The sequence below is a fragment of the Trachypithecus francoisi genome, unplaced genomic scaffold (genome assembly GCF_009764315.1).
Source record: "Trachypithecus francoisi isolate TF-2019V2 unplaced genomic scaffold, Tfra_2.0 Lachesis_group3, whole genome shotgun sequence".
NCBI classification, from domain to species: Eukaryota; Metazoa; Chordata; class Mammalia; order Primates; family Cercopithecidae; genus Trachypithecus; species Trachypithecus francoisi.
In genome coordinates this window covers 34,739,284-34,766,438 of record NW_022681468.1, presented here as the reverse complement: position 1 = coordinate 34,766,438, position 27,155 = coordinate 34,739,284, and the positions used below count along the sequence as shown (strand labels likewise).

The 27,155-nt window shown below is 39.7% G+C and overlaps 1 long non-coding RNA gene and 2 pseudogenes across 3 annotated transcripts; 2 read left to right on the top strand and 1 right to left on the bottom strand.

Annotated features, from left to right (window-relative positions):
• The first annotated feature begins 9,049 nt into the window (after positions 1-9,049).
• Positions 9,050-11,649, top strand: LOC117069391 (annotated as a pseudogene). Its single transcript, XR_004431529.1, has one exon. The product of XR_004431529.1 is annotated as a disintegrin and metalloproteinase domain-containing protein 21-like (transcript).
• A 6,328-nt stretch (positions 11,650-17,977) lies between these two features.
• Positions 17,978-21,276, top strand: LOC117069392. The gene is made up of 4 exons (XR_004431530.1): positions 17,978-18,477; positions 18,712-19,004; positions 20,425-20,593; positions 21,146-21,276. It is a non-coding gene; the product is annotated as an uncharacterized LOC117069392 (long non-coding RNA).
• A 2,397-nt stretch (positions 21,277-23,673) lies between these two features.
• Positions 23,674-26,139, bottom strand: LOC117069390 (annotated as a pseudogene). The gene has a single exon (XR_004431528.1). The product of XR_004431528.1 is annotated as a disintegrin and metalloproteinase domain-containing protein 21-like (transcript).
• Between the last annotated feature and the right edge of the window lie 1,016 nt (positions 26,140-27,155).

The window sequence follows — 27,155 nt, the reverse complement described above, 5'->3', positions numbered from 1 at the left end:
TATGTATTTATTTATTTGACATGGAGTTTTGCTCTTGTTGCCCAGGTTGGAGTGCGATGGCGCAATCTCGGCTCACTGCAGCCTCTGCCTCCCAGGTTCAAGCGATTCTCCTGCCTCAGCCTCCCGAGTAGCTGGGATTACAGGCATGTGCCACCACGCCTGGCTAATTTTGTATTTTTAGTAGAGATGGGGTTTCTCCATGTTGGTCAGGCTGGTCTCGAACTCCTGACCTCAGGTGATCTGCCTGCCTCGGCCTCCCATAATGCTGGGATTATAGGTATGAACCACTGTGCCTGGCCAGATGTATTTATAAATTGTGTGTGCGTGTGTGTGAGATTTTTTTTTGAGTTCAGGTCTTACTATGTTGCCCAACCTGGTCTTGAACTCCTGAGCTCATGGGATCCTACTGCCCCAGCGTCCTGAGTAGCTGAGATTACAAGCATGTGCCACCATGCCTGGTTTATGTTTACTGATTCATTATAACTGAAATCTTATGGTATATACTATTTGGGGACTTTTTCTTCTCAATGTCATCTTTGAAAGTTTTCTTCATATTGATTTTTGTAGCTGCATGCATTCATTGTCTCTACCATATTGTATGTCCATTGTCCATAAGTAATTTATGAAATATCCTTTCAGTGGACATGTTGGATTTTTCCCCTTATCTTTTAATCTTACATATAGTATTACTATGAGCATTCTTGTACACCAGCTGTGGTGAAAATGGGCAAGTTTCTCCAGCATATATGCCCAGGAATGGAATTTCTGGATCATACACTATGCACAGCTTTAACACATTTGATGATGACAAATCGATGTTCAAAGAGGCTATACAAATTTACATTCTCTTTTCATATCTAACCATTTGGATAAACAATTTTCCTAGCACCATTTGTTGAAGGATTCTTAGTCTACTGAGCCACAGTATCACCTCTGCCATAAACCAAGTTTGCATACATACATGGTTTCTGAGTTCTCTATTCTGATCTATTTATTAGTCTGTTTTCATCTGTTTCTGTACAAGTGCAATGCAGGCTTATGAATATAGCTTAGTTATAAACTTTGATATCTAACAGAATAAGACTCCCACTTTATTCTTTTCCTTTAGTAGTATCCAAACTATTCTTGACCCTTTGTTCTGTAAAAATTTTAGACACAACTTATTGATCCACTGACCCCCAAAACCCAAAACTTGTTAAGCTTTCGATTGGCATTGAATTGAATCTATAAATCAGTTTGAGGAAAATTATATCTTTGCATTATTGAGTCTACCTATGTATAAACATGGCATAACTCCCCATTTATGGAAGTCTTCTCCAATGTCCTTCAGTAAAGTGTTAGAGTTTCCCCCCAGGAAAAGCTTGTACATTTTTGGTTTTATTTATTCCTAGCTGTCTTATTTTTATATGCTATTGTAAATGTAATCTTTTTAAAATTAAGATATTTAAATTGTCTGTGGATTTGATGGTGCTTGATGGTATATATGAAAGAACTGACATGCGTGTCTTGGTTTTGATTCAAAATACATAACCTTGTAAGAATCCCTCATTCATTACAATATTTTATGTAGAAATTATTTTGGTTTTTATCTGCACCTCTGAAAAACAACAGTATTTCCTTTTGTTCCTTTCTGGTCCTTGTAACTTTTAACTCTTGTGGTTTATTTTTTATTTTTATTTTTTGCTTTCTACTGGCTAGGATTTTAAATACAGTGTTCTATAGCAATGTCTTGTTCCTGATTGTAAAAGAGAAGGTTTTTACCATTAAGTACATATGTAGACTTCTGTAGATACTTTACACTGGCTAGTGGTTATCCTGAGAGTGCTCGTTGGTTGCCTGACAATGCACTTTCTGGGACTGGGAGAACTGCTTCTCTCCAACTTTTCTACCTCTACATGGCATAGCTATTTTTGGGAATAATCATGAAATGAAACAAATAATTAATGGCCAGGAAACTTTAAATAGTGAACATTTTCTTTTCTTTCTTTCTTTTTTTTTTTGAGACGGAGTCTCGCTCTGTCACCCAGGCTGGAGTGCAGTGGCTGGATCTCAGCTCACCGCAAGCTCCGCCTCCCAGGTTCACACCATTCTCCTGCCTCAGCCTCCCAAGTAGCTGGGACCACAGGCGCCCGCCACCTCACCCGGCTAGTTTTTTGTATTTTTTTTTTTTTTTTAGTAGAGACGGGGTTTCATCGGGTTAGCCAGGATGGTCTCGATCTCCTGACCTCGTGATCTGCCCGTCTCGGCCTCCCAAAGTGCTGGGATTACAGGCTTGAGCCACCGCGCCCGGCCATGAACATTTTCTTTTACTGACCCTTGTATGGTCATGTCAGTAAAAATAAATAAATGAAAATAAAGATGCCATTTCAAAAAAGGAAGAGAGTGAATTTTTTTCCATTGACCTTTCCATATACAATCATACCAATGGAAAAAGTTTTTAAAAATAAAAAGTAAAATGAATAGAGTGGTACCAAAAGAATAGGGTAGTGAAAAGGTAATAAATTAATACTAATTAAATATATTAATATATATTTTTAAAACACATAGGAAAACTTACTTCATATTGGCCTATCATATAAGTAAACCATGACATTACAGTTTCTGTTTTCTTGAGTTTTAACTTCCACAGATTTGTCCATGACTTCAACAAAATTGATCTTCACATACTTACGCTCAAAGGATAGTACACCCAGATTTATCCATTAATTTTTTATTTATTTTAACTTCAAAAGTTTTGCTAATATGAAAATTGAAGATAATAAAATAGTTAAGAAAAGCTTTACACAAAAGATAAGCAGAGATTCATAAGAATCTAATTTCACAATAAAAATAAAAAATTTCAAACTGTCCATGTCTTTATTTTTTTGGTATCAACTCTACCAGTTTTGAAATATGTCTATAATCTAAAATTCTAAACACAAATAAAAATGTTATCTTATCACAAAGAATAACAGAATTTAAGTAACTCAAGTTTTGTTTCTTTGTCTTTACAATCATTGTACTATAATTGTTTTTTATTTTTTATTTTTATTTATTTTTTTAAATTTTATTTTATTATTGTTATACTTTAAGTTCTGAAATACATGTGCAGAACGTGCAGGTTTGTTACATAAGTATACATGTGCCATGGTGGTTTGCTGCACCCATCAACCCATCATCTATGTTACGTATTTCTCCTTATGCTATCCCTCCCTCCCCTAGCCCCCAAACCCCCGACGGGTCCTGGTGCGTGACGTTGCCCTTCCTGTGTGCATGTGTTCTCATTGTTCAACTCCCACTTAGAGTGAGAACATGCAGTGTTTGTTTTTCTGTTCTTGTGTGTTAGTTTGCTGAGAATGATGGTTTCCAGCTTCATCCAAGTCCCTGCAAAGGACATGAACTCATCCTTTTTTTTTATGGCTGCATAATATTCCATGGTGTATATGTGTCACATTTTCTTTATTCCGTCTATTATTGATGGGTGTTTGGGTTGGTTCCAAGTCTTTGCTATTCTGAATAGTGCTGTAATAAACATATGTGTGCATGTGTCTTTATAGCAGCATGATTTCTAATCCTTTGGGTATATACCCAGTAGTTGGATTGCTGGGTCAAATGGTATTTCTGCTTCTAGATACTTGAGGAGTCACCACAGTATCTTCCACAATGGTTGAACTAATTTACACTCCCACCAACAGTGTAAACGTGTTCCTATTTTTCTACATCCTCTCCAGCAACTAAAACTCACATATAAAACAGAAAATAGCAAGGATATAAATTTTGTCACACAAAAATGTGTTGCATGTTATAGTTATAAAGAGTTATAGGATGCTAATGTTTTCTGGATTATTTAGGAAAGATTTGATAATGGAAGTGGAATTTGATCTTGCCCTAGAAAGTTACTGTAATTCAGTTCAATGGGGAAAGTGATTAGACAGTCTAGACCAATGCAATGGCACCAGCAAAATTATGAACCTGTGCTGTCAGGGGACGTAGACTGGAGGTGAGGAGACAACCCAATTCCAATCATATTGAATTTGGAAATGAGTATAGAAATGGTAGGATCAGAGCAAGATATTCTTGAGAGCCTATTATTATTTCTCTAAGAAGTTAAAGATCCTTGTTGCTAAGCAGCTAAATCTAAAATTTAGTCACCTGAGAGACAAAAGGGGGAGGGCTTACATTTCCCTTTGTTCTGTGGTCACAGCTACAAACCTTTGTTCATTAATAAAGGGTGGTACAAACCATCTAGACAGAAAGCGCCATGGAAACTACTGTTTCTTCTGATGGTAAGTCATTCATCAAGTTTGGTTTCAGTTTGGTTGGGCCTGAGGGGATTGCTGGGTGCAGGACTTTTAGTTTTAAAACCAGGACAGTCCTGGGAAAATCAGAATGAGCTGGTTGCCCCAATTGCCAGTAAGGAATAGGTAAAGTAGTAGAAGATGAAGATACAGTTGAGTGTGGGGAAAATTGATAGAAACAGTCCTTAAGTATGTGGGAGAGATGACCTGGAACCATGAGGGGTTGCTACCTGAATCTGGGGGAGGATCACATTTCCACTGAGACTGGAGAGGGAGTGAGGTAGAGAAGAGGTAGATATAGGTGGATTCAGATGATGAAAGTCCCAGAAACAATTTTGCTTTGAATTTGGCATATATATATATATATATCTCCTCAAGATATATATATATATATATATGCTCGAAAAGGGCAATATGGCATAGGAGGTATATATATATATATACACACACACACACCATATTTCAGAGAAAGAAATCCATTTTATATTGTGACATTGTGGCCTTACACACACTTACACCCCAAATATTTGGCACTGTGTGTGCAAGAGTTGCTAAGGATCTTCTAGGGATGCCTTCTGATATTTCTGTTCTATTTCCTTAAGGAAAAAAACCTGCAGGCTATAACTAGCTGAATTACTTCCATGACTCTCTAATGGGACAGATACTAGTGACAGACAGATAGGAAAACAGTGCTTTAAGGCATTGGAATAAGAGAGAAGATGGGTAGAGAGGGGTCTTGATGAATTTGAAATAGCTGTGGGGAAGGGAAGAGTTTATCACACATGCAGAAGAGGGCTGTTGGCTCACTTGACAGTCCACTGATGCTAGAGGACATGGATTTAGAGTGGTACCACCTCACAGTATCCCTGGTAGAATGATGGTACTTCAGGAGCTTTGGTCTCTGTAAGTCCTAGGAATGAAGACAATGAGTCTGGCTTACAGATTTTTTTCTCTGTTACTCTCAGAAGTTATTCTCTGTTATTGCCTGCTCTCATGCTGAGCTCCAAGAAAAGAATAATATGACACGGGTTTGTGTAGCTTATCAGTCCTTTCCACAACATTATATCTTTGATTAGTTTTTCCCATTTTCAATCCTCCCAACCACAACAACTGTCACTCCATAATAAGTAGAAAACATATCAAGAGAGATACCGAGAGCAAATCTGGCCGTTAGAATTTCCTCCCAATTCAGAGACCTTTGTTCTTGGAAGTTTTGTCTATGAACTTTGCTTTTCTCTTCCATGCTACTTGCACCTCGTGGAATAAGGTGCCTAACTTGCAGCAGTGAAAACCGCCCGGATGAATCCAGCCTCTTTAGGCAAGTTGATGGCAAGGATCATGTTCAGACTGAAACAAGTTTCCCTCTTCCAGCATCCACATAGCCAGTCTAGGACAAGAAAAGGAAAAACCTTAAATACTTTATATTTCAAAGGAAAGGTACTTGGTTAACTAACTCTACTGTGATTGAGAGACAATGAGAGTGGATTTTCAGCTGCTGGCACTATACATAAATGATGAAACTCAGAATATTGAGGAAACTCAGAACATGATACATAAACAAGGAATGCAATGCCCAGGAGAATAAAGAAAAGAGCAATATGGCCTAGGAGGTTTTGACATATCTGTTGAATTTTATATCTCTATTCCTTAGGCTGGGGGTCCAGGACAAACCATATCAGTTCCGATTTCTATGTTCTCTTTCTAAACCTTTCACAAACACATTGGTTTGTGATTTTTTTTTTTTCAGAGTAGCATTGGTAGCTTTGATGTAGGAGTGGAAAAAGTATGTGAAGGATTAATGCAGTTCCTGCCCATCGCCCATCCCACCCCCTACAATTTGTGTTATAATAAGGACTTTAGAGAGTTAAAGATTTTGGCATACAGTGCTTGAAGGGATGAAACTGGTAGCAGAGCTCGAGTGGATTGGAAGACAAGAACATTGAGTGAGATGGGAGACAATGAAAGAAAAAAGTGAGTTCTCTTTGGGTTTGAGAAATAGGTATAGCAGGAGTAAGGGAGACCTGGGAGAACTAAAATTGTTGGTAAATTGCTTAGGGTATATGAAATTTTTTGTGTGTTGACAAGGTATGGCTTATGACTATGAGGGAGTAGGCTGAATTACACTGAAGATGAATTTAAGAAGTTAAAAAAAAAAAAACTTTAAAAAACCCTGTCTTGTTTTCAGATGGGTTGTCTATATACTTGCTGATAGTACTTTAAGATGAGGGTAGGATTTTTGGTGGAGAGTAATTTTGTTAGTCAGGGGCCAAAGTCTTTGATTTTTGTCCAAGAGTGATAAGAGAAATCTAAAAAATAGTGTAGTCAAATATTGCAGGATAAATGATTTGGTGTTGATGTTGTGGGCTGTGGAGAACAGGAACTCTGGACCTTGTGGTACATGTGACTTCTGAGGATGGGGTTTCTCAAGAGGAAGCCTTTAGGCAAGCAGTAAATTCTATTAAAGCTCAGGTTTAATAAGGTAGGTAGATGTAGGGAGCTTTCTGTGAAGAGGTTCAGGATGGAGTTGGTTCATTCTCTCTCTCGCTCTTTCTCTCTCTCTCTCTCTCTCTCTCTCTCTCTCTCTCTCTCTCCCCCTCCTTTTGTCTTTAAAGGAAGACTCTGGAAAGCACAAGGGAAGTTATAAGAAGAGAATATAAGGAAACTTGAATCAGGGCAAAGAAAGCATTGATTAGAAATGGATTCAAATTCCAGGAGATGATTGGTGTTGGGTCAGGCATGTTCATTTTTATATCTTCTATGTAAGTCTTCTTAGATTAGCTTGATTTAAATGCTTTTCCTTTTTGTTCTTATAAGAAATGGCACCTACCTTCATCAATACATTGATCACAGTCAGAGATGAAATTAAGTTTTTGGGCCTGATGCACCTACAAGATGAGGGCCCACTTCGAGAAAAACAATACCAAGTTACAATTGCAGAAAATAAGTATGAAAATGAGGATCTATTTAGCATAAGAAAGAAGCTGCAACAAATTATAAATATTAAAAGGTTGAAAACGCCATAAACATCACAAAATTTAATCCCCTCATATTTATAGTAATCAACTTCCTGACTCACTTCCATGATACCTTTTCCCTACAGTTTTCAAATTGCTTCTTATTTAATTGCCTCCCTTAAGAGAATTATTTTGTTATAATTTCTATGGCAAGAACTGAAAGGCATTTGCCTTTCCCTAGTATGTTTAATAGAAATTTAGTTTGTATTATTAATAGTTTAGAGAAGAAAATTCAGCTTCATAGCTTGTTATTGCTAATGAGATAAATAATAAAATTTACTATCGTCAAATTTTAGAAAGCCTTTGTTAAGTTTTTTATGTGTGCGATGTAATATTTCAGGGTGTTTGAGATTTTTCTTGTAGAGTGACTAATTTTGATTACTTATAATTATATGACTTTCATAAAGTCCATTGCTGAGCCCCTTTCAGGGTCTTTATAGAGGTCTGTACAATGAGGATCCCTGAAGCATAAACTTTGTTATCTGGTTTTGATCATATTATATTATAATTATCTGTTTTTTGTTTGTGTCTACACATGCTCAGTGCTTATTAGCCTCACTTTTGACAGTCATTTGAGACTATGATGAAATACATAGACAGACACTCTCCTCAGCAAAAAAAAAAAGTCATGAAATATATAAAATATTGAATACAATATTATAGACCTCCTGAAGCTTATTCTTGCTCCTGCCACAAGTTTCTGCACTAAATTGGTAATTTATTTAATGCTCTGTATTTTGATTTTCTTTCTCTAATATCTAGAACAATGTCCTGCACTTTATATGCTCCAAACACATAAAGACTTGTTTAATAAATAGAAAAAGAAATAGATAAGTATTGCCAGCCAGACTGTATGACAGGTGCAGAAATTCCCTACTTTCAAAAACTCTTGGTAAATATATTTGAGCAAACATTGGGACTCTTCCCTGGCAATCCTAAAATGCCAGACTCTCCAATGGTTTTGCCCTAATAAGACAAGAGTTCCTTTTCCCAAGACCTTTAAACTGTACCGATTCTCATTTTCTCTTCTGAAAACTTTTGCTTTTGTCTTTGGGTTTCTCCTATGGCTAACTGGAGAGAACAACATTATTCTCTCCTTACCCTTAAATGATGTCAATGTTTCCTGAATTTTTTTCTTTTCAAAAAATTATACTACAATATGAATACATTTTAGTAGCATTCACTTACAATCCAAGACATTTCACAATTCCTCCTCCCTCTTTCCACTTTTCATTGTACACAGAGCTCTATGAGGCATTACAGAGGATACTAAAATGAAAGAAAATCATAAACCATGCAGTAAAGAATCTTTCAGTCTAATGAAGTTATGAGTAAAGATGAATACAATGAGGAATAGTAAATAACTTTGAGATAAAGAAACTAAAGTAAATCGTAAGACTGATGCAACTTGATACAGAATTGTGATTGTTTTTGATATCTCCAGTTTGGACAGTCAAAGGAGACACTATCAATAGTTATTGCAAGGGCAACAGGCATAAACTAATATTATCTTGGACAAATTGAGATATATAGTCACCCTACTCTTAAGTTTCTTTACTTTTGCTTTTACTTTTTATTATGGACATTTTCATACCGCCTGTAAAGACTGAGATAACTATTTAAGTACCCATCTTCCAACTTCAACTATTATCACCACGTGGCCAATGTTGTCTTTTCTATACCCCCTAACTTCCCACCCTTATGTACTAAAAGCAAATCCAAAGTATTTTCTTGATTCATCAACCAGTTTTTCACCACTCCATTCTTTTTCTTTCCTGATCCCTTACTTATCACCTTTCCAACCCATCTTTTTATTTTTACTTCCAGCAATGCAGTTCTGATCTAACTCTGCCAGGACACAGATCCATAGGGTCAGCCCTGCACCCTGAACAGCTCAGAGGGAGGAGCCAGACCAGCAGTGCCTCACACCTTGTCCTCTTCTGCTCTAGACAGATGGCTCCATAATGACAGCTTCATAATGGCAGTGGGGGAGCCCCTGATGCACATCAGGGTCGCTCTTCTGCTGCTCTGGTTTGGGGTGTTTTTGTCTGTTTTTGGCCACTCTCAGGCCAGGCCCTCCCAGCGTTTCACTTCTCCAGAAGTGGTGATCCCTTTGAAGGTGATCAGCAGGGGCAGAGGGCCTGGATGGCTCTCCTATAGCCTGCGGTTTGGGGGACAGAGATACATTGTCCACATGAGGGTAAAGAAGCTGTTGTTTGCCGCACACCTCCCTGTGTTCACCTACACGGAGCAGCATGCCCTGCTCCAGGATCAGCCCTTCATCCAGGATGACTGCTACTACCATGGTTATGTGGAGGAGGTCCCTGAGTCTCTGGCTGTGTTCAGTGCTTGTTTTGGGGGCTTTCGAGGTGTATTACAAATAAATGGCCTCACCTATGAAATTGAACCCATCAGACACTCTGCCACATTTGAACACCTAGTACATAAGATAGACAGTGATGATACACAGTTTCCACCTATGAGATGTGGGTTAACAGAGAAGGAAGTAGCACACCAACAGTTGGCATTTGAAGAGGCTGAGAACTCAGCTCTGGAACCAAAATCTGCTGGTGACTGGTGGACCCATGCATGGTTTCTGGAGCTAGTTGTTGTGGTGAACCATGATTTCTTCATTTACTCTCAAAGCAACATCTCAAAGGTACAAGAGGATGTATTTCTTGTTGTCAACATAGTGGATTCCATGTATAAGCAGTTAGGTACTTATGTAATTTTGACTGGAATTGAAATTTGGAATCAAGGAAATATTTTCCCAATGACAAGCATAGAACAGGTCCTGAACGATTTCTCTCAATGGAAACAAATCAGTCTTTCCCAACTACAGCATGATGCTGCACATATGTTCATTAAAAATTCACTTATAAGTATACTTGGTCTAGCCTACATTGCAGGAATATGTCGTCCACCTATTGATTGTGGAGTTGATAATTTTCAAGGAGATACCTGGTCTCTTTTTGCCAACACTGTGGCCCATGAGTTAGGTCATATTTTGGGTATGCAGCATGATGAAGAATTCTGTTTTTGTGGGGAAAGAGGTTGCATCATGAATACTTTTAGAGTGCCAACAGAGAAATTCACCAATTGCAGTTATGCTGATTTTATGAAGACCACCTTAAACCAGGGATCATGTCTGCATAATCCTCCAAGATTGGGGGAAATCTTTATGCTAAAGCGCTGTGGGAATGGTGTGGTTGAAAGAGAAGAGCAGTGTGACTGTGGATCCGTACAGCAGTGTGAACAAGATGCCTGTTGTCTGTTGAATTGCACTCTGCCTGGGGCTGTCTGTGCTTTTGGGCTTTGTTGCAAAGACTGCAAGTTCATGCCATTAGGGGAACTCTGTAGGTCAATGAGTGTGACCTCCCAGAATGGTGCAATGGAACATCCCATCAGTGCCCAGAAGATAGATATGTGCAGGACTGTATCCCCTGTAGTGACAGTGCCTACTGCTATCAAAAGAGATGTAATAACCATGACCAGCATTGCAGGGAGATTTTTTGGTAAAGATGCAAAAAGTGCATCTCAGAATTGCCATAAAGAAATCAACTCTCAGGGAAACCGTTTTGGTCACTGTGGTATAAATGGCACAACATACCTAAAATGTCATATCTCTGATGTCTTTTGTGGGAGAGTTCAATGTGAGAATGTGAGAGACATTCCTCTTCTCCAAGATCATTTTACTTTGCAGCACACTCGTATCAATGGCGTCACCTGCTGGGGTATTGACTATCATTTAAGGATGAACATACCTGACATTGGTGACGTGAAAGATGGTACTGTGTGTGGCCCAGGAAAGATCTGCATCCACAAGAAGTGTGTCAGTCTGTCTGTCTTGTCACACGTCTGCCTTCCTGAGACCTGCAACATGAAGGGGATCTGCAATAACCAACATCACTGCCACTGTGGCTATGGGTGGTCCCCTCCCTACTGCCTGCACAGAGGCTATGGGGGTAGTGTTGACAGTGGTCCAGCATCTGCAAAGAAAAGAGGTTTCTTGCCACTGATTGTGATTCCTTCTTTGTCTGTTTTGATTTTCCTGTTTACTGTTGGGCTTCTTACGTATCTACGACAATGTTCTGGTCCCAAAGAAACTAAGGCTCATTCATCAGGTTAAGAAAATGTCTCTAATTTAATATTCCATGCATTATTACACTTTAGTCTCTTGGCAGTGGAAATGGTAGTACATCCCTGAAACAGCATATTTCTGACCGTCTCCAGAAAGCTGCAAAGATCTTCCCTTACGTCAGAACCACAAACATTGTCATTAAGTTCAAGTTATTCTTAACATGTTTCTATCTATTGTTCATTGTTTTAAGCAGCAAATAAAGCTACATCCTTCCCTCCCTTTAGTCCTTGTTGTGTTTCTTGTGCACAGAGATGACTTATGGGAAAGGCATGAGATGTGTCTGCATCAGAGAGTCCAGGGGTGAGGCTTACCTCTCTACTGACATTTATCAATGTGGGAAAATTACTTAAATTTTCTGATGTTCTGCTTCAAAATCTGAAAAGGTGTAGGGGTGATAATAATATTTGTCCCCCCCAACTTCTTTTATTTGGTAACCAAAAGAGAGAAATAAGTGAATTTTTGTTAAGTATAAACAAATTGTTATCTGATGAAATTTCCTGATTTTGCTCCCTGTGTGCTTCCTAGGCTTTTGTCTTAATTTGACAGTTTGGATATCCTTTTGGATCATTTGCTTGCTTCGCATACCAAAATATAATCTCCATGAGGGCGGGATTGTTTTCATCTGTTTTGCTCACCATTGTATCCTCAATAGCTTGAACAGTGCGCAGTGCTTACTACACAGTAAATACTTAAATGAAGCAATGAATTTCAATGAAGTATTAAATACATGAATTAATTATGAAAAGTAAAAATAATATTTTGCTAACTTGAGGATATCATTCTGATCCTCTCTTTTAACTACTGGAACTCTTGCTCAAAAATAAACTTTGAATATTTAAAATGTGTTTATTTAAAATGCTGCTGTTTGAACGTGGCACACTTTGCTGGTCTTTTGTCCCCAGTGTATCTTCCCCTCAGTCTATTCTCCGTGTTTTTGAAAATCCTGTCTCTTGAAAACACAGAGTGAATCAGATACCCTTTGTATTGATCAGTTAACTTCTGAATGGCACTCTGTAAATTCAGTCAAACAACTTTTTGGATATTATTTTTCATTACACTTGCCAACTTTGTGTCTTCTACCTGTTTTATGTTTACAATATATTTGGCTGTGTCATTCTCTGCATATCTGTACATGAAATTCCCATTCCCAAAATGCTGTTTACCATGCTGCCCCTACTCTCTTGCCCTGGAAAACTCCTATTTTCTCTCAATAGAGGTTAAATGTTATATCTTCGTGGAAGCATTCCTTATGAAATGGTAAGTGTTCCACTTGTGTGCCCCATTACTTTGTAGTCACCCCTTTATGGTTTGATGACCTCCAGGAATAGAGATGGAGAGGGTCCAACAATGGGCTAGCAAAAAGAAGCAGAGGACAGCTACTGGAGCCACACAAGGAGGGAGGAGTGAACCAAGAATGCAATCTGGTTCAATCAGAGAAAGCTCCACATGTTCTAAGTGTACACATCCATAGAGAGACAAAAGATAGCTGCTCCAGTTTATTGATTCTTTTTTGAAATGGTTTATTCCCACAGAAATACAAACTACTATCAGAGAACACTAGAAACATCTTTATGCAAATAAACTAGAAAATATAGAAGAAATGGATAAATTCCTGGCCATACACAACCTCCCCATTCTAAACAAGGAAGAAGTCAAATCCTTGAATAGACCAACAACAAGTTCTGTAATTGAAGCAGTAATTAATAGCCTACCAACCAAAAAAAGTCCAGGACCAGATGGATTCACAGCCTAATTCTACCAGAGGTACAAGGAGGAGCAGGCACTATTCCTTCTGAAACTATTCCAAACAATAGAAAAAGGGATTCCTCCCTAACTCATTTTGTGCAGCCAGCATCATCCTGATACCAAAACCTGGCTGAGACACAACAAAAAAGAAAATTTCAGGCCAATATCCCTGATGAACATCGATGCAAAAATCCTCAATAAAATACTGGCAAATTGAATCCAGCAGCACATCAAAAAGCTTATCCACCACAATCAAGTCGGCTTCATCCCTGGGATGCAAGCCTGGTTCAACATATGCAAATCAATAAACATAATCCATCACATAAACAGAACCAATGACAAAAATCACATGATTATCTCAATAAATGCAGTAAAGGCCTTCGACAAAATTCAACACCCCTTCATGCTAAAAACTCTCAATAAATTTGGTATCGATGGAATGTATCTCAAATTAATAAGAAGTATTTATGGCAAACCCATAGCCAATATCATACTGAATGGGCAAAAGCTGGAAGCATTCTCTTTGAAAACTGGCACAAGAGAGGGATGCCCTCTCTCACCACTCCTATTCAACATAGTATAGGAAGTTCTGGCCAAGGCAATCAGGCAAGAGAAAAAAATAAAGGGTATTCAAATAGGAAGACAGTAAGTCAAATTGTCTCTGTTTGCAGATGACATGACTGTATATTAAGAAACCCCATCGTCTCAGCCAAAAATCTCCTTAAGCTGATAAGCAACTTCAGCAAAGTCTCAGGATACAAAATCAATGTGCAAAATCACAAGCATTCCTGCACACCAATAACAGACAGAGAGCCAAGTCATGAGTGAACTGCTATTCACAATTGCTACTAAGATAATAAAATACCTAGCAATACAACTTACAAGGGATGTGAAGGACCTCCTCAAAGGGAACTACAAACCACTGCTCAAGGAAATAAGAGAGGACACAAACAAATGGAAAAATATTCCATGCTCACGGATAGGAAGAATCAATATTGTGAAGATGGCCATACTGCCCAAAGTAATTTATAGATTCAATGCCATCCCCATCAAGCTACCATTGATTTTCTTCACAGAAGTAGAAAAAACTACTTTAACCTTCATATGGAACCAAAAAAGAGCCTGCATAGCCAAGACAATCCTGAGCAAAAAGAACAAAGCTGGAGGTATCACGTTACCTCACTTCAAAGAATACTACAAGGCTAAAGTAACCAAAACAGCATGGTACTGGTACCAAAACAGATACATAGACAAATGGAACAGAAGAGAGGCCTCAGAAATAACACCACATATCTACAACCATCTGATCTTCGACAAATCTGACAAAAACAAGCAATGGGGAAATGACTCCTCATTTAATAAATGGTGTTGGGAAAACTGGCCAGCCATCTGCAGAAAACTGACACTAGACCCCTTCCTTATACCTTATACAAAAATCAACTCAAGATGGATTAAAGACTTAAACGTAAGACCTAAAACCATAAACATTCTAGAAAAAAATCTAGGCCATATCATTTAGGACATAGGCAAGGGCAAACACTTCATGTCTAAAACAACAATAGCAATGGCAACAAAAGCCAAAATTGACAAACGGGATCTAGGTAAACTAAAGAGCTTCTGCACAGCAAAAGAAACTATCATCTGAGTGAACAGGCAACCTACAGAATGGGTGAAAATTTTTGCAATCTATCCATCTGACAAAGGGCTAATATCCAGAATCTACAAATAACTTAAACAAATTTACACAAAAAAACCATCAAAAAGTGGGCAAAGTGTATGAACAGACAGTTCTCAAAAGAAGACATTTATGCAGCCAACAAATGTGAAAAAATTCTCATCATCACTGGTCATTAGAGAAATGCCAATCAAAACCGCAATGAGATACCATCTCACACCAGTTAGAATGGTGATCATTAAAAAGTCAGGAAACAACAGATGCTGGAGAGGATGTGGAGAAATAGGAACGCTTTTACACTGTTGGTGGGAGTGTAAATTAGTTCAACCATTGTGGAAGACAGTGTGGCAATTCCTCAAGGATCTAGAGCTAGAAATACTATTTAACCCAGTGATCCCATTACTGGGTATATACCCAAGGATTATAAATCATTCTACTGTAAAGGCACATGCATACATATATTTTTTGTGGCACTATGCACAAAAGCAAAGACTTGGAACCTATCCAAATGTCCACCAATGATAGACTGCATAAAGAAAATGTGGCACATATACACCATGGAATACTATGCAGCCATAAAAAAAGATGAGTGCATGTCCTTTGCAGGGAATGGATGAAGCTGGAAACCATCATTCTCAGCAAACTAACACAGGAACAGAAAACAAAATACTGCATGTTCTCACTCATAAGTGGAAGCTGAACAATGAGAACACATGAACACAGGGAGGGGAACACCACATACTGGAGTCTGTCAGGTGGTGGAGGGCTAGGGGAAGGATTGCATTGTGAGAAATACCTAATGTAGGTGACGGGTTGATGGGTGCAGTAAACAACCATGGCACATGTGTACCGATGTAAGAAGACTGCACGTTCTGAACATGTACCCCAGAACTTAAAGTATAGATAAAATAAACCATTGAAGTTGGTTATAGTTATATTTATCAGCCTATTGTTCTTTTATATTTGCTGTGTTTTGTATTTCTGCTTGAGATTACATTGAAATAATCCACTTTTTCTGGGTTTATATTGGTTTCAGCTTTTATGCTTAATTCTGGAATTTATTTTTCTATAAGAAATGAGATAGGTATCTAATCGTATACTTTTCCAAATGGGTAGCCAGTTGTCTTGATACACTTTATAGAATAAATGCTTTATCAGTGCTTTGCTGGTAAATTGGAATCCTGTATTGTATTTTAAAGTTAATTTGTTAGAGTCACCTTATTTTATTTGTAAATTTTTACAAGAAGCAGTGCATTTTGCAATATTCTTATTTTAAGAAAAGATGTATAATTATTTTATATTCGTTGAGTTAATTACAGCTCTATCAGTCAATTATATCAGGATTGGTGGGTAGAATTAACCTGTTTATAACAAGCATAGAGTCTTACCTCCTGTTTTAATTTGGATTGCCCAAAAAGCAGACCCAGAGACAAGGATTTAGGTAGAGTTAGTTTTTAGGGGGAAGCACATAACAGGGTAGACTAATGAACAAGTTTTCTCTGTGTACAACTGGAGCCATCCCTGTGCGCTTTCTGAGAAGTCATGTGAAACACACCTTTGATTAATACTCCATGGTTCAGGAGAAAGCTGTAAGGAAAAGAATATCTGAGATATAAGCATGTGAAGTGGTAAACTCTCAGAGCATGGAGATTGTCTACTGTGGCTGCAAGTGAACTCAAGTGGGACGAGAAGATGTAGGGTGGGCTTTTAGCATCTACTGTACCCAGGTTCCTTAGAAAACATATGCTGAGGCAAGGATTAAATCTAAATGTTTTACCTGGAAAATACAGTCCTAGGGAAATGAGAGTAAAAGTAAACATATTTGGGGCTGGAAAGTCTGGTACAGCAGATGCTGGTGGTACCTGCCTGTATCCTCTTAGGCTGAACCTTGAGGTTGTCTGTAGCATTGATGACAAGTCCTATACACACTAATGGCTTTCTACTTTACGGGGGTGTGCTCAGTGCACTCATGGAGCAAACTGGAAACAAGAAGGAGTTAAATCATCTGAAAGCAACTCTGGACCAATGAGAGATGTTGTGTGAATGAGCATGGTAGTTTCCCCAGTCCTCATGGGACTTCTACGTGGCGTTGGGGTCCAAGACAGGGTGTACATTGTTAGTATAACAGGAACTGGTTCTACCTTCCCTAAAAAAAAAAAAACAACAACAACAAAACAAAAACAAACAAACCCAAACAAACAAACAAACAAACCCAAAACCCTTTTCTTTTCTTCACAAAGTCCTCTTTGTTCTTTGAGCACTCATTGAAAAAGCTGACTGGAGACTATCTCAGTCTATTCAGTTCTCCCTCTGATCCTCCACTATGGACTTTCTTTCAAACTGTGTCTTATTGTTATTAACCCTTACTGTTTTCTTAACAGTTTAGGCACAGAACTAACATTGCTTTGCACGAGTTTTCCAAACCCTGCCCACGTGAACTAAGCCATCTGATTGCTGGTATATCAGCATCTAGATTATACAAAATTATCTGAACTTATTTTCATTCCTGCTGATGCAAGTGCCTGGTGGGTCAAGTCCGGAGCACGGACGCATGACAAGGTATGGCTTCCATGAAAAGAAAACAACGTCACACTACCTCTCTTTTTGGTGAGTTGGACACCTGTGTAGAAGGTTGAAGAATGTCGTTTGTTTAGGTAAAGATATTAGAAGGGGATTTTTCCCTTTGTACTGAAAGCAGAGATGATGCAGGATCTTTCACAGGTAACTTCCTAGGGCAGTAGCACAATCAAACCCTGTGACTTGATGCCACAGATGGCACATAAGCCTCTCACGAAGGTCATAAATGGTCCTGACACTCTTATGGTACAAACACTTGCCACATCACCAGGTGTTATGGATGGCCCAGAAGTCACCCCTGTGCAACTTGGATTTGCTCACTTGCTCTCCTCAGTAGACTGATAGGCACCAAAGATTACATGGTGATAGCATGGTGAGTATTCAAACAATGTGGAATAACTTGGCCAGGTGACAAAATCAAGCCCTATAGCTGCCAAAACCAAACTAAAGATCTCCTATATCTGATATTGTGCAATCTGTTCTGCTCCTATGGACTGACAGGGGCACATACAGATTCACCGATGCCAATATGACAGAAGACCAGGCACAACAAACCCCAATCTGTTGGGTCACAAATTTGACTCTGATATTATTTGTGAACCACACTGGTCTTTTTATCTTGCGTGGTGACAAGGTCTATGAAGGGTTCTCACCTACATGGTCAGAATGATGGGGACTTAGATACCTAATGCCTTTGTCACCAGGTACTCCTCCTTCAGTGCCAGCCAAATTATAAACTTGGGCTCCTTTGTTTATAAAGTAGTGTCACACAAGCATACTAAATGAGATGTTACAGAAAATCCCCTTATATGTCACAATTCTAAGTTCCTTTCCATGCTGAGATCCATTTTCCCAGGCTTTGGAACTTATGAGAGGGAAAGGGCAATTCTCAATGTTTCCATGGTAATAGAACAGGAGTCAGTATTACTATGCAAGCACTGAGAAGACTCTAATCAGAAGTTAACAGTTTAGCCTCTGTTGTACTTCAGAATCACCACGTCCTGGATAGAATGACAGCCCAAGAAGGAGGAGCTTGTGCAATCATTGGTGAGGAACACTCCTTATATGTAAACCACCAGGGACAAATAGAATCTAATCTGAACTTTTTGAAAGACAAGATAAACACTCTTCATCATATAAATGAAGCTAAACCATTCAATTGGCCTGACCCATTGTCAGGGATAGGAGACTGGTTGAATGGAGTATGGGTAAATGTGTTTAGATTGTGCTTTTCTGCTTATTAATTCTCCTTCTAATCTGTGTTCTTCTCTCCCATTGCAGATCCCTTGCCACTCAGCTGCTAACACAACTCTTCTCTCCACAAATACCAACTCAGCTTTTAATTTGAAACTGTTAGGAAAGTTTCAGACAGGGAAAATAAAGGAGTTAAAAGTGTGCCACTCTAAAATATGCCAAATTAGTGTGTTGATTACTTCAAGCTCAAAGCACTTTGGAAACTGTAGTTCCAGAAGTGACTATCTGACCTGCCTTTTCCTGCATATAGCAAGCCATAAAACTTCCATGGAGAAAGATGCCTTCCCTGTGCCAGGACAAGAAAATAACTGTATCCCCAGGTTTGGAAATTTTTGCTGCAGTAGATGTGTACAAATAAACTAAAGTAACTCTTATCTCCCACTAGCTTTATAACTCCTCCTTGACACTCCACCCAATAGATCTCCTAGTGACTTCCCTGGAATTCACTGTCCCTAGCTTAGATCTTTTTGTGTCATGGCCCCAGTCCCTGTTGGACGGGACAAAGGGGGACGAACGTGGGAATAAAGACAAACACAAAAGAGTATATTTGGATGATGGGGTCAAGGGGCTCCTTGCTTCTAGTGAACAAGGGCCCTGAGCTTCTAGCTTCCTTCATATTTATTGAGAAAAGGAGATAGGAAGAAAGAGGTGTTTGTCAGTAGGCTGCTTGACTCGGTGCAGGCCTGCACGACTGCATTCTCTGAACAGTAGTCTTCCGATGTTCCAGTAGATAACCTCAAGGAGAACGGTACCAGGGAGTGATTGCACTCAGCATACCTTCTGGCGACTGTGAGTTTGCCCACATCCTGCATTCATGATAAACAGTTTGTTGTTTGATCATATAGCCTCCAGTGGAATGCTGAGTAAGTTACAACCCACAGGTTTTTGGCTCTCTACACTTTTGTCATTTCTTCACAAATTTATTGTTCTTTTTCTAGTATAAAAACTTTCTGCTTTGACCATTATTTTGGGTCTTTTCACTCTTGAAAAGATATCCATGTATATGAATTCTCCAGGGGCACACAAACAGGTAGCCATAGTGGCAGAGATAGAGGTACATTGGGCTCAATAGCATGGACTCCCACTTGCCAAGGGAGTTAATCAAGACACTTCTGTCATGAATGTACAACTTGCCAGTGACACAGATCAAGGCTGAGTTTCTGGGAAGGTGCTATTCTTCAAGGAAACCAAACAGTGAATTAGTGAGACATTGACTACTTTGTGCCCCTTTTATCCTGGGATGGCCAGCAATTGGTTCACACAAGAAAATATACATATTCTAGTTATGATATTGTCTATAGAGCTTGAGCCAGCACCACTACTGTGGGCATATGGACTGTAAGATCTTTAAGCATGGAGTCTCATACAACTTGGCATATGAATAGAGGATTCATTCACCCTTTAGTGTATGAGGTGCCGGAATGGTACATAGCAATGAATTATATTGTTTGTATCATATATTCAATATTTAGTAGCATCTATTCTCCTAAAGTGCTTAGAATGGCCTGCAGAAGGCAGAGCCAGAGTGCCAGCTCAGAAACAATATTCTGAAAGAATTGAGTGCCAGCCTTCACAATGCATTGTGTATATTAAGTCAGAGATTCCTAGATGGTGTTGTATATGCAATAGAAAGAATGTATGGGGCCCAGAGCCAAGGAAGAGAAGCCGGGTGGCCTCACTTATCATCACACTTGATGATCCACTGATCTGCTTCCCTCCCTGCAACTACCTGTTCTCTAGGCAGGTCTTGGTCCACAAAGAGAATGCATCTTTGCCAGAGGACCCAGCATAAGTTCCATAGACCTGCAAGCTGCCCTCAGGGCATCTGGGACATCTTCTGTTCAAGGACCCGCAGGTAAAAAGAAGAGTCATTCTGGCAGGAGTAACTGACCCTGAAGAGCAGGGGAAGGTAAGGCTGCTGAGCCCCAGTAGAGGCATGGAGGGTTATATGGAGAAACTAGGGGATTCACTTGGGAGCCACTTGGAACCACCCAATGCAATGGTAACTGCGAATGGATATGTGCAGCAGTGTTGACCTCCTGGGATGAAGGTGCAAAAGATTTAAAACAAACACTATAGCAAGTGCTCTGGGTCCTCCCTGACTCCTACTTTGTCCTTTTTATTTTTCCTTCTTCTCTTTATTTTTTTAAAGTTAAAACAAAATTAATGTTATAAAGATGGGGTCTTGCTATGTTGCCCAAGCTGGTCTCAAAGTCCTGGGCTCAAGTATTCCTCCCACCTTGGCCTCCCAAAGTGCAAGGATTATAGGCATGAACAACCATGCCCAGCGCCCTCCCTCAACCCCTTTTTAAAAAAACGATATACCTCTCACAGCCCATGGCTATCCAAAAACCCATAAGGTTTGTAAAGACGGTTCTCAGAATTATTTTCTGTTGGTTATTAGACTCCAAAGAAGGTACAAGTAAATACGAATAGTCTCCATCTATGGGTTTTGGTTAAGGTGAACACTGATGCTAAAACTGAAAGGACAAGGACAGCTACTCAGAACGTTCCCATCTTGTAAAAACCTTGGCCCTGCTTCACTTGTGACATCACCTGGTTTTCAGGTACTCCCTCATGTAGTTCAACTGAATAAAGCCTTTAACCTCTATGTGAGTCACTTTAAAAAACTTACATAATATATATATTTAATAATTTTGTGTTGTTACTTGGAATAGTTTTGTACAAAACGCCAACACTGCCCAGTTTTGTGCCAAAGACAGCATTATCAAAGAACCCTAATTTCCCTGGGTGGAGAGGTAAGCCCTGCTGTTGGTATCTGATTCTTTTTTTCCCTCATTTTTATTTTTGTTCTTGATTTCCAACTTTTATTTTAAGGTCAGCGGTAGAGGTGCAGGATAGGCTATGCAGGTTCGTTACATAGGTAAACACTGCCAGGGCAGTTTGCTGCACAGATCGTCCCATCACCTGACTTTCTTTCATAGCATGGTGGTTGCATGCTTTGACTTTTTTCTAGGTACCCTTTTGTCAGACTGAAGTCAGCATTTTCCTCCCATCTTTCAGAGTTCTTTAGATGTGCAGAGAGTTTAGGTAACTTCCCTAAGGTGGGGCAAGACTCTTCTATTATCTCAAATTTCTTCTACTACAGAAACTCCTATTCAACCCAAACACCTGGTCAGATCTGTGTAGACATACGGTCTGGTGCAATGTCAATCAATCTGTTAAATTCTTAAGTGGTGTGATTTCATCAGGTATACATTTGAACTGGAGTGCCTTTGGTTACTTGGGGCATGTCAAGCTTGTGCATTTTTGTGTCACCTTAGAAGCAAAGGGTAGCAAAATAGCTGACACTCCACAAATAACTTACTTTATTTGGTATGAAGAAACCAAGAAAAGAAATATTTTGAACAATCTCTAGTCTTGAGTCCTGTTTTCAACAACTTCAATGATCTTCCTTTCCCAAAGGCCTCCTCCCTTCTGTCTACCTCTATTTATGCCTCTGATTCTCACCTCCCTTCTATCCTGATCCCTATCTTCTTGAAGTCCCACGTGCTTCTTTTCTTCCACATCTCCACCTCCCTTGTACTATTTGACCTGGAACATCACCTCTTGTTGGATATGACAAGCCTTAAAAACAAGAGAAAAGTTTTAAAAACACACACACACAGACACACAGACACATGCACACATACAGTGTCACTCTGTTACACAGGCTGGTGTGCAGTGGTACAGTCATGACTCACTGTAACCTCCAGCTCCTGGTCTCAAGTGATCCTCCTGCCTCAGCCTCCCAAGTAGCTGGGTCTATAGGGACACACTATTCCACCGGGCTGATTTTTAAACTCTTTTAGAGACGGGTCTTGCTATCCTGCTCAGGTTGGCCTTGAATTCCTGGCTTCAAGTGATCTTCCTGCCTCAGCCTCCTGGTAGCTAGGACTACAAGCATGTGCCACCATGCCTCGCTAATTTCTTTATATTTTGTGTTGATAGATTCTCACTATGTTGCCCAGGCTGGTCTCAAACTGATACTCCCTCCTCATACTCTGGAATAGCTACGACTACAGGTGTGTGCCACCATGCCTGGATAATTTTTTTTTGTTTTTTAATATTTTATAGAGACACAGTCTCACAATGTTGCCCAGGTTGGTCTCAAACTCCTGGCCTCGAGGAATCCTCCCACCTCAGGCCCCCAAATCTCTGGGATTATAGGCGTGAGTTACTGTACCCCACCTTACTGCACTATTTCTGGAGCGATTCTTCCGGTTTCCCTTTAGGTAAGATTTTGTGTCTGTACATTTATCAGACTGTCAGTTCCATCCTGTAATTTATAGATAGGCTGGGCTCAGGCAATTCCTGGAGATTTAAAATATGATATCCCATACCTTTAATTTCCAGATAAATTGAGAAGTGATTTATCAGTGAATAATGACCCTTTCTGTAATAGTTTAACAGTAAAGACATAAAGTCAGAGACATTACATATGGGATTCCCCAGGCTTAGCATAACGCAAAAATACTGAGAATAATGAAAATGATAGCAGATAGCATGTACCAATTGCCCAGCACTTTGGGAGGCCGAGGTGGGTGAATCACTTGAGGCCAGGAGTTTGAGACCAGCCTAGCCAAGATGGTGAAACCCAGTCTCTACTAAAAATACAAAAATTAATCTGGTGTGGTAGCACGTGCCTGTAATCCCAGCTACTCAGGAAGTTGAGGTGGGACAATTGCTTGAACCCCGGGATGCAGTGGTTACAGTGAGCTGAGATTGCGCCACTGCACTCCAACCTGGCAGGCTACGCACCAGAGTGAGACCCTGCCTCAAAAAAAAAAAAAAAAATTAAGAGTGTGAGCAAATGTGTATTAGTGTACATGGGATTTGCCACAGGGGTATCTAGAAAACATTAGCCCCAAATCTTAAATGAGTACAGGTCCTCTTGTTAGTGAATCTAGGAGTTTCTGCCATCATCTATAGAAGTATTGAGAATATGACCAGACAGGAAATGTTAAGTAAATTTAAACACACAGACCCTTTTTAAATTGCCAAGTGATTTTATTTCAAGATGACATCAAATTGCTAAGAGGTGATGTAACCATCAGAATGACTATTGATTACGACTCCCAGTAAGTGTTAATGTGATTTTCTCCATTGTGTGGGCTCCCATTAGTATTTACTCATCAGGTTCAGTAGTTTTCAATACTTTCTCTACCATAAATCCTATTGCTTGTGAAAAGCCACCAAAGAGAAGTGAAACCAGAAAAAGGATGTAACGAGTAAATATTAAAAGTAGTACTAGGTTTGTATTCACAAGTATGCTGCTTGCAATACGATATTGTTTGTCAGGTGGAGGGCCACTATCTATACTACCTCCTGTTCCTCTCAGTTCACATGTTGGTGGTTGCCACCCAAACACACAGTGACAATGTTTTTTGTTGTTACATACTCCTTTGTAATTGCATGTTTTAAGATCACATTCAAAATGCAGGTCTTGATAAAAAGTACAATTGTGTTCAAGACAGTAGCTCCCTGGGCCACAGGTTGCACCATCCACTACCAGCCCCATTTCTGGCAAGTTTGTCCCGTGGTGTGCTTCATAGCCAAAGCATTTTTCTTCTTTTATGTCGTGTACTAATATACTACGAAACGTAGTGTGCTCACCTCCACCATGAATCTCGCTGACACCACTACAGTGCAACATTCCACAGAAAACATCACCTTCTTCACATGGAAAAGGTTTACTTCCCCCTCACCGTAGAATAACCCCACAATTTGCAAATCCGTCACCAATCCTATTCAATTGTTGATAGCATGCTGGGGAGCCATCTTTCACTTGGTAGCCAAAAAGGGCTTGACACTGCATATCACGGTCACTGCAGTTTCCTCTTACACAAACAGATACTGCTGAACATGGGGTTCCATCCTGGACATAGACGTCATTTGGACACTCTTCCTTTTTCCCATCACAGTATTCCGGTAGATCACATATGCCACCCAAGTCTCTGCAAACCACTCCAGGGGCAGCATATTTACACTCATGGCAGCAAAGTCCTGTATTGCAAACACTGCCAAGTGAAAAGGTACAAGAGGTCTCACAACATCTATCATTGGCACAATCTTTAAGGGAGCCACAGTCACATTCTTCCCTCTGATTTTTGATCTTGTCTCCACAACGATCAGCTACATAAGGAAAATTAGTGTATGGAATATTTGGATCACTCAAACAAGGATCCCATTTATTCAACCTGTGTTGGATCTTCTCGTAAGAACAATTGCTCATCATATCATTAAGATCAGGAACAGGAGCCATGAGACAGTTGGTTCGTCGAAAACAACAACAACCAGCAGAATCATGTGTCAAGCCCAAGTTATGACCTAGTGTATGTGCTGTTAGACATGCCCCCCTAAATAAGTGATACCTCATTAAATACACAAACATTGCTCCCCAGTTGGGGTTGCATATTCCATCAAAGGTGGTATAACAGTCCCGGTTTTCAAGTCAATATGCTGTAAAAACAACTGAGGTATCATGTTTAATTTGTGAAAACAATTTATAATATTTCCACACACCAAACTCTCCTACAGCAGTTCCGACAGGCCTCTGATAAAACATTACTATATCATTAGGATTCCATATGCACAAAACACGTACATAGACATTTAAATAAACTGGTTTGAAAATGGTATGTATGATGCTGTTAATAATCACTACATTCTCTATTATGTGTGACACATTAGGGTTCCGCTTGAATAATCCATTAGTAACCATGTAGTGAATTTTCAAGTTTTTTCTGTGATGCCTCCACAAATAAACGTGGCCTGCTCTGGGAGTTTCAGACAGTGTTACCTTTTCAGATTCTTGATCTCTCTCTTCCCCTTCAGTCTTACATCTACTAGCCTCTCCCAGTCATTCTTCTGACACACACAGAGATACTACATGCTCAAATTTGGAAGAAGCCTCCAGGGGTTTGATTTCATAAGTCAAGTCATCCACCTGCAGCATGCCACGCAGCCCTCCATGGCAGGTGTCCAATGTGGCCACAGACCCAGGAACCCCTTCCAGGTAGCAGTCATAGTAACAGTCTCGTGGGACAAAAGGGTAGTTCTCCTGCGTGGCCCCCTGGTCATTATCAGTAAAAACAGGTAAATGTCTGGGCATCATGTTCTTCTTGAGATTCATGTGAATCACGTGTCTTCGGCCCTGGAAACGCATGCTGTAAGAGAGTTGGTCTGGCATCTCAACTCCACGCCTCCTGTGGGGCACTTTCCTGGGGATCACAATTTCTGAGGAAGTAAAGCGCCATCCTGGTGGGTCATGAAAACAATAGACCTGGGACAAGAGTGCCCAGAGGACAGGCAGCCAGAGAGCACCTGTCAAGGGGTCCTGGACCCAGGCAGGTCCCATGAATAAGGGAACCTTTGACCAAAGAAAATGCAATCAAATGAGAGGCACAAAGGGGATTCTTCAGTCTTCAACCTTCTCCTCAGGGGAGTTATAAGGAAAGCAGAGTGAGTCTGCAGGCTTGGCACCCCCTGATAAGTGAGTGGGAAGGGTTAGGCTATTACATAATAATGGTGTGCTCATCAGGGGAGGCTGTTTTCAGTGAGCTGGAGAGGTAGGCCAGGGGGTCAAAAGAAGAGGAAAAAAATGGCAGGAATTGAGAATAGCAGCATATAACTGAGCTGAAATGTCCCTTGTCCCCTAAGGGAAGTCATGAGTGGGGTATGATGAGTAAGTGGGTTTGATGCAAGTTTAGGACACTTAAGGACATTTTTCTCAAGCCTAAATGAGGGAAGGACTCAACATGTAATTAAAAGGGGGAAGCGTATCCAATGATAAGGAAAGTGTAAACTTCTCCTTAAAGGAATTTTGAGTGCTGCAATAAACATACGTGTATATGTGCCTTTATAGTATAATGATTTATAATCCTTTGGGTATATACCCAGTAATGGGATTGCTGGGTCGAATGGTATTTCTGGTTCTAGATCCTTGAGGAATTGCCACACTGTCTTCCACAATGGTTGAACTAACTTACACTCCCACCAACAATGTAAAAGAGTATCAATTTCTCTGCATCCTTTCCAGCATCTGTTGTTTCCAGACTTTTTAATGATCACCATTCTAACCGGCGTGAGATGGCATCACATTGTGGTTTTGATTGGCATTTCTCTAATGACTAGTGATGATGAGCATTTTTTTCATGTTTGTTGGCCGTATAAATGTCTTCTTTCGAGAATTGTCTGTTCATATCCTTTGCCCTACTTTTGACGGGGTTATTTGTTTTTTCCTTGTAAATTTGTTTAAGTTCCTTGTAGATTCTGGATATTAGACCTTTGTCAGATAGATAGATTGCAAAAATTTTCTCTCACTCTGTAGGTTGCCTGTTTACTCTAATGATAGTTTCTTTTGCCGAGCAGAAGCTCTTTAGTTTAATTAGATCCCATTTGTCAATTTTGGCTTTTGTTGCCATTGCTTTTGTGATGAACAACTTCAGCAAAGTCTCAGGGTACAAAAT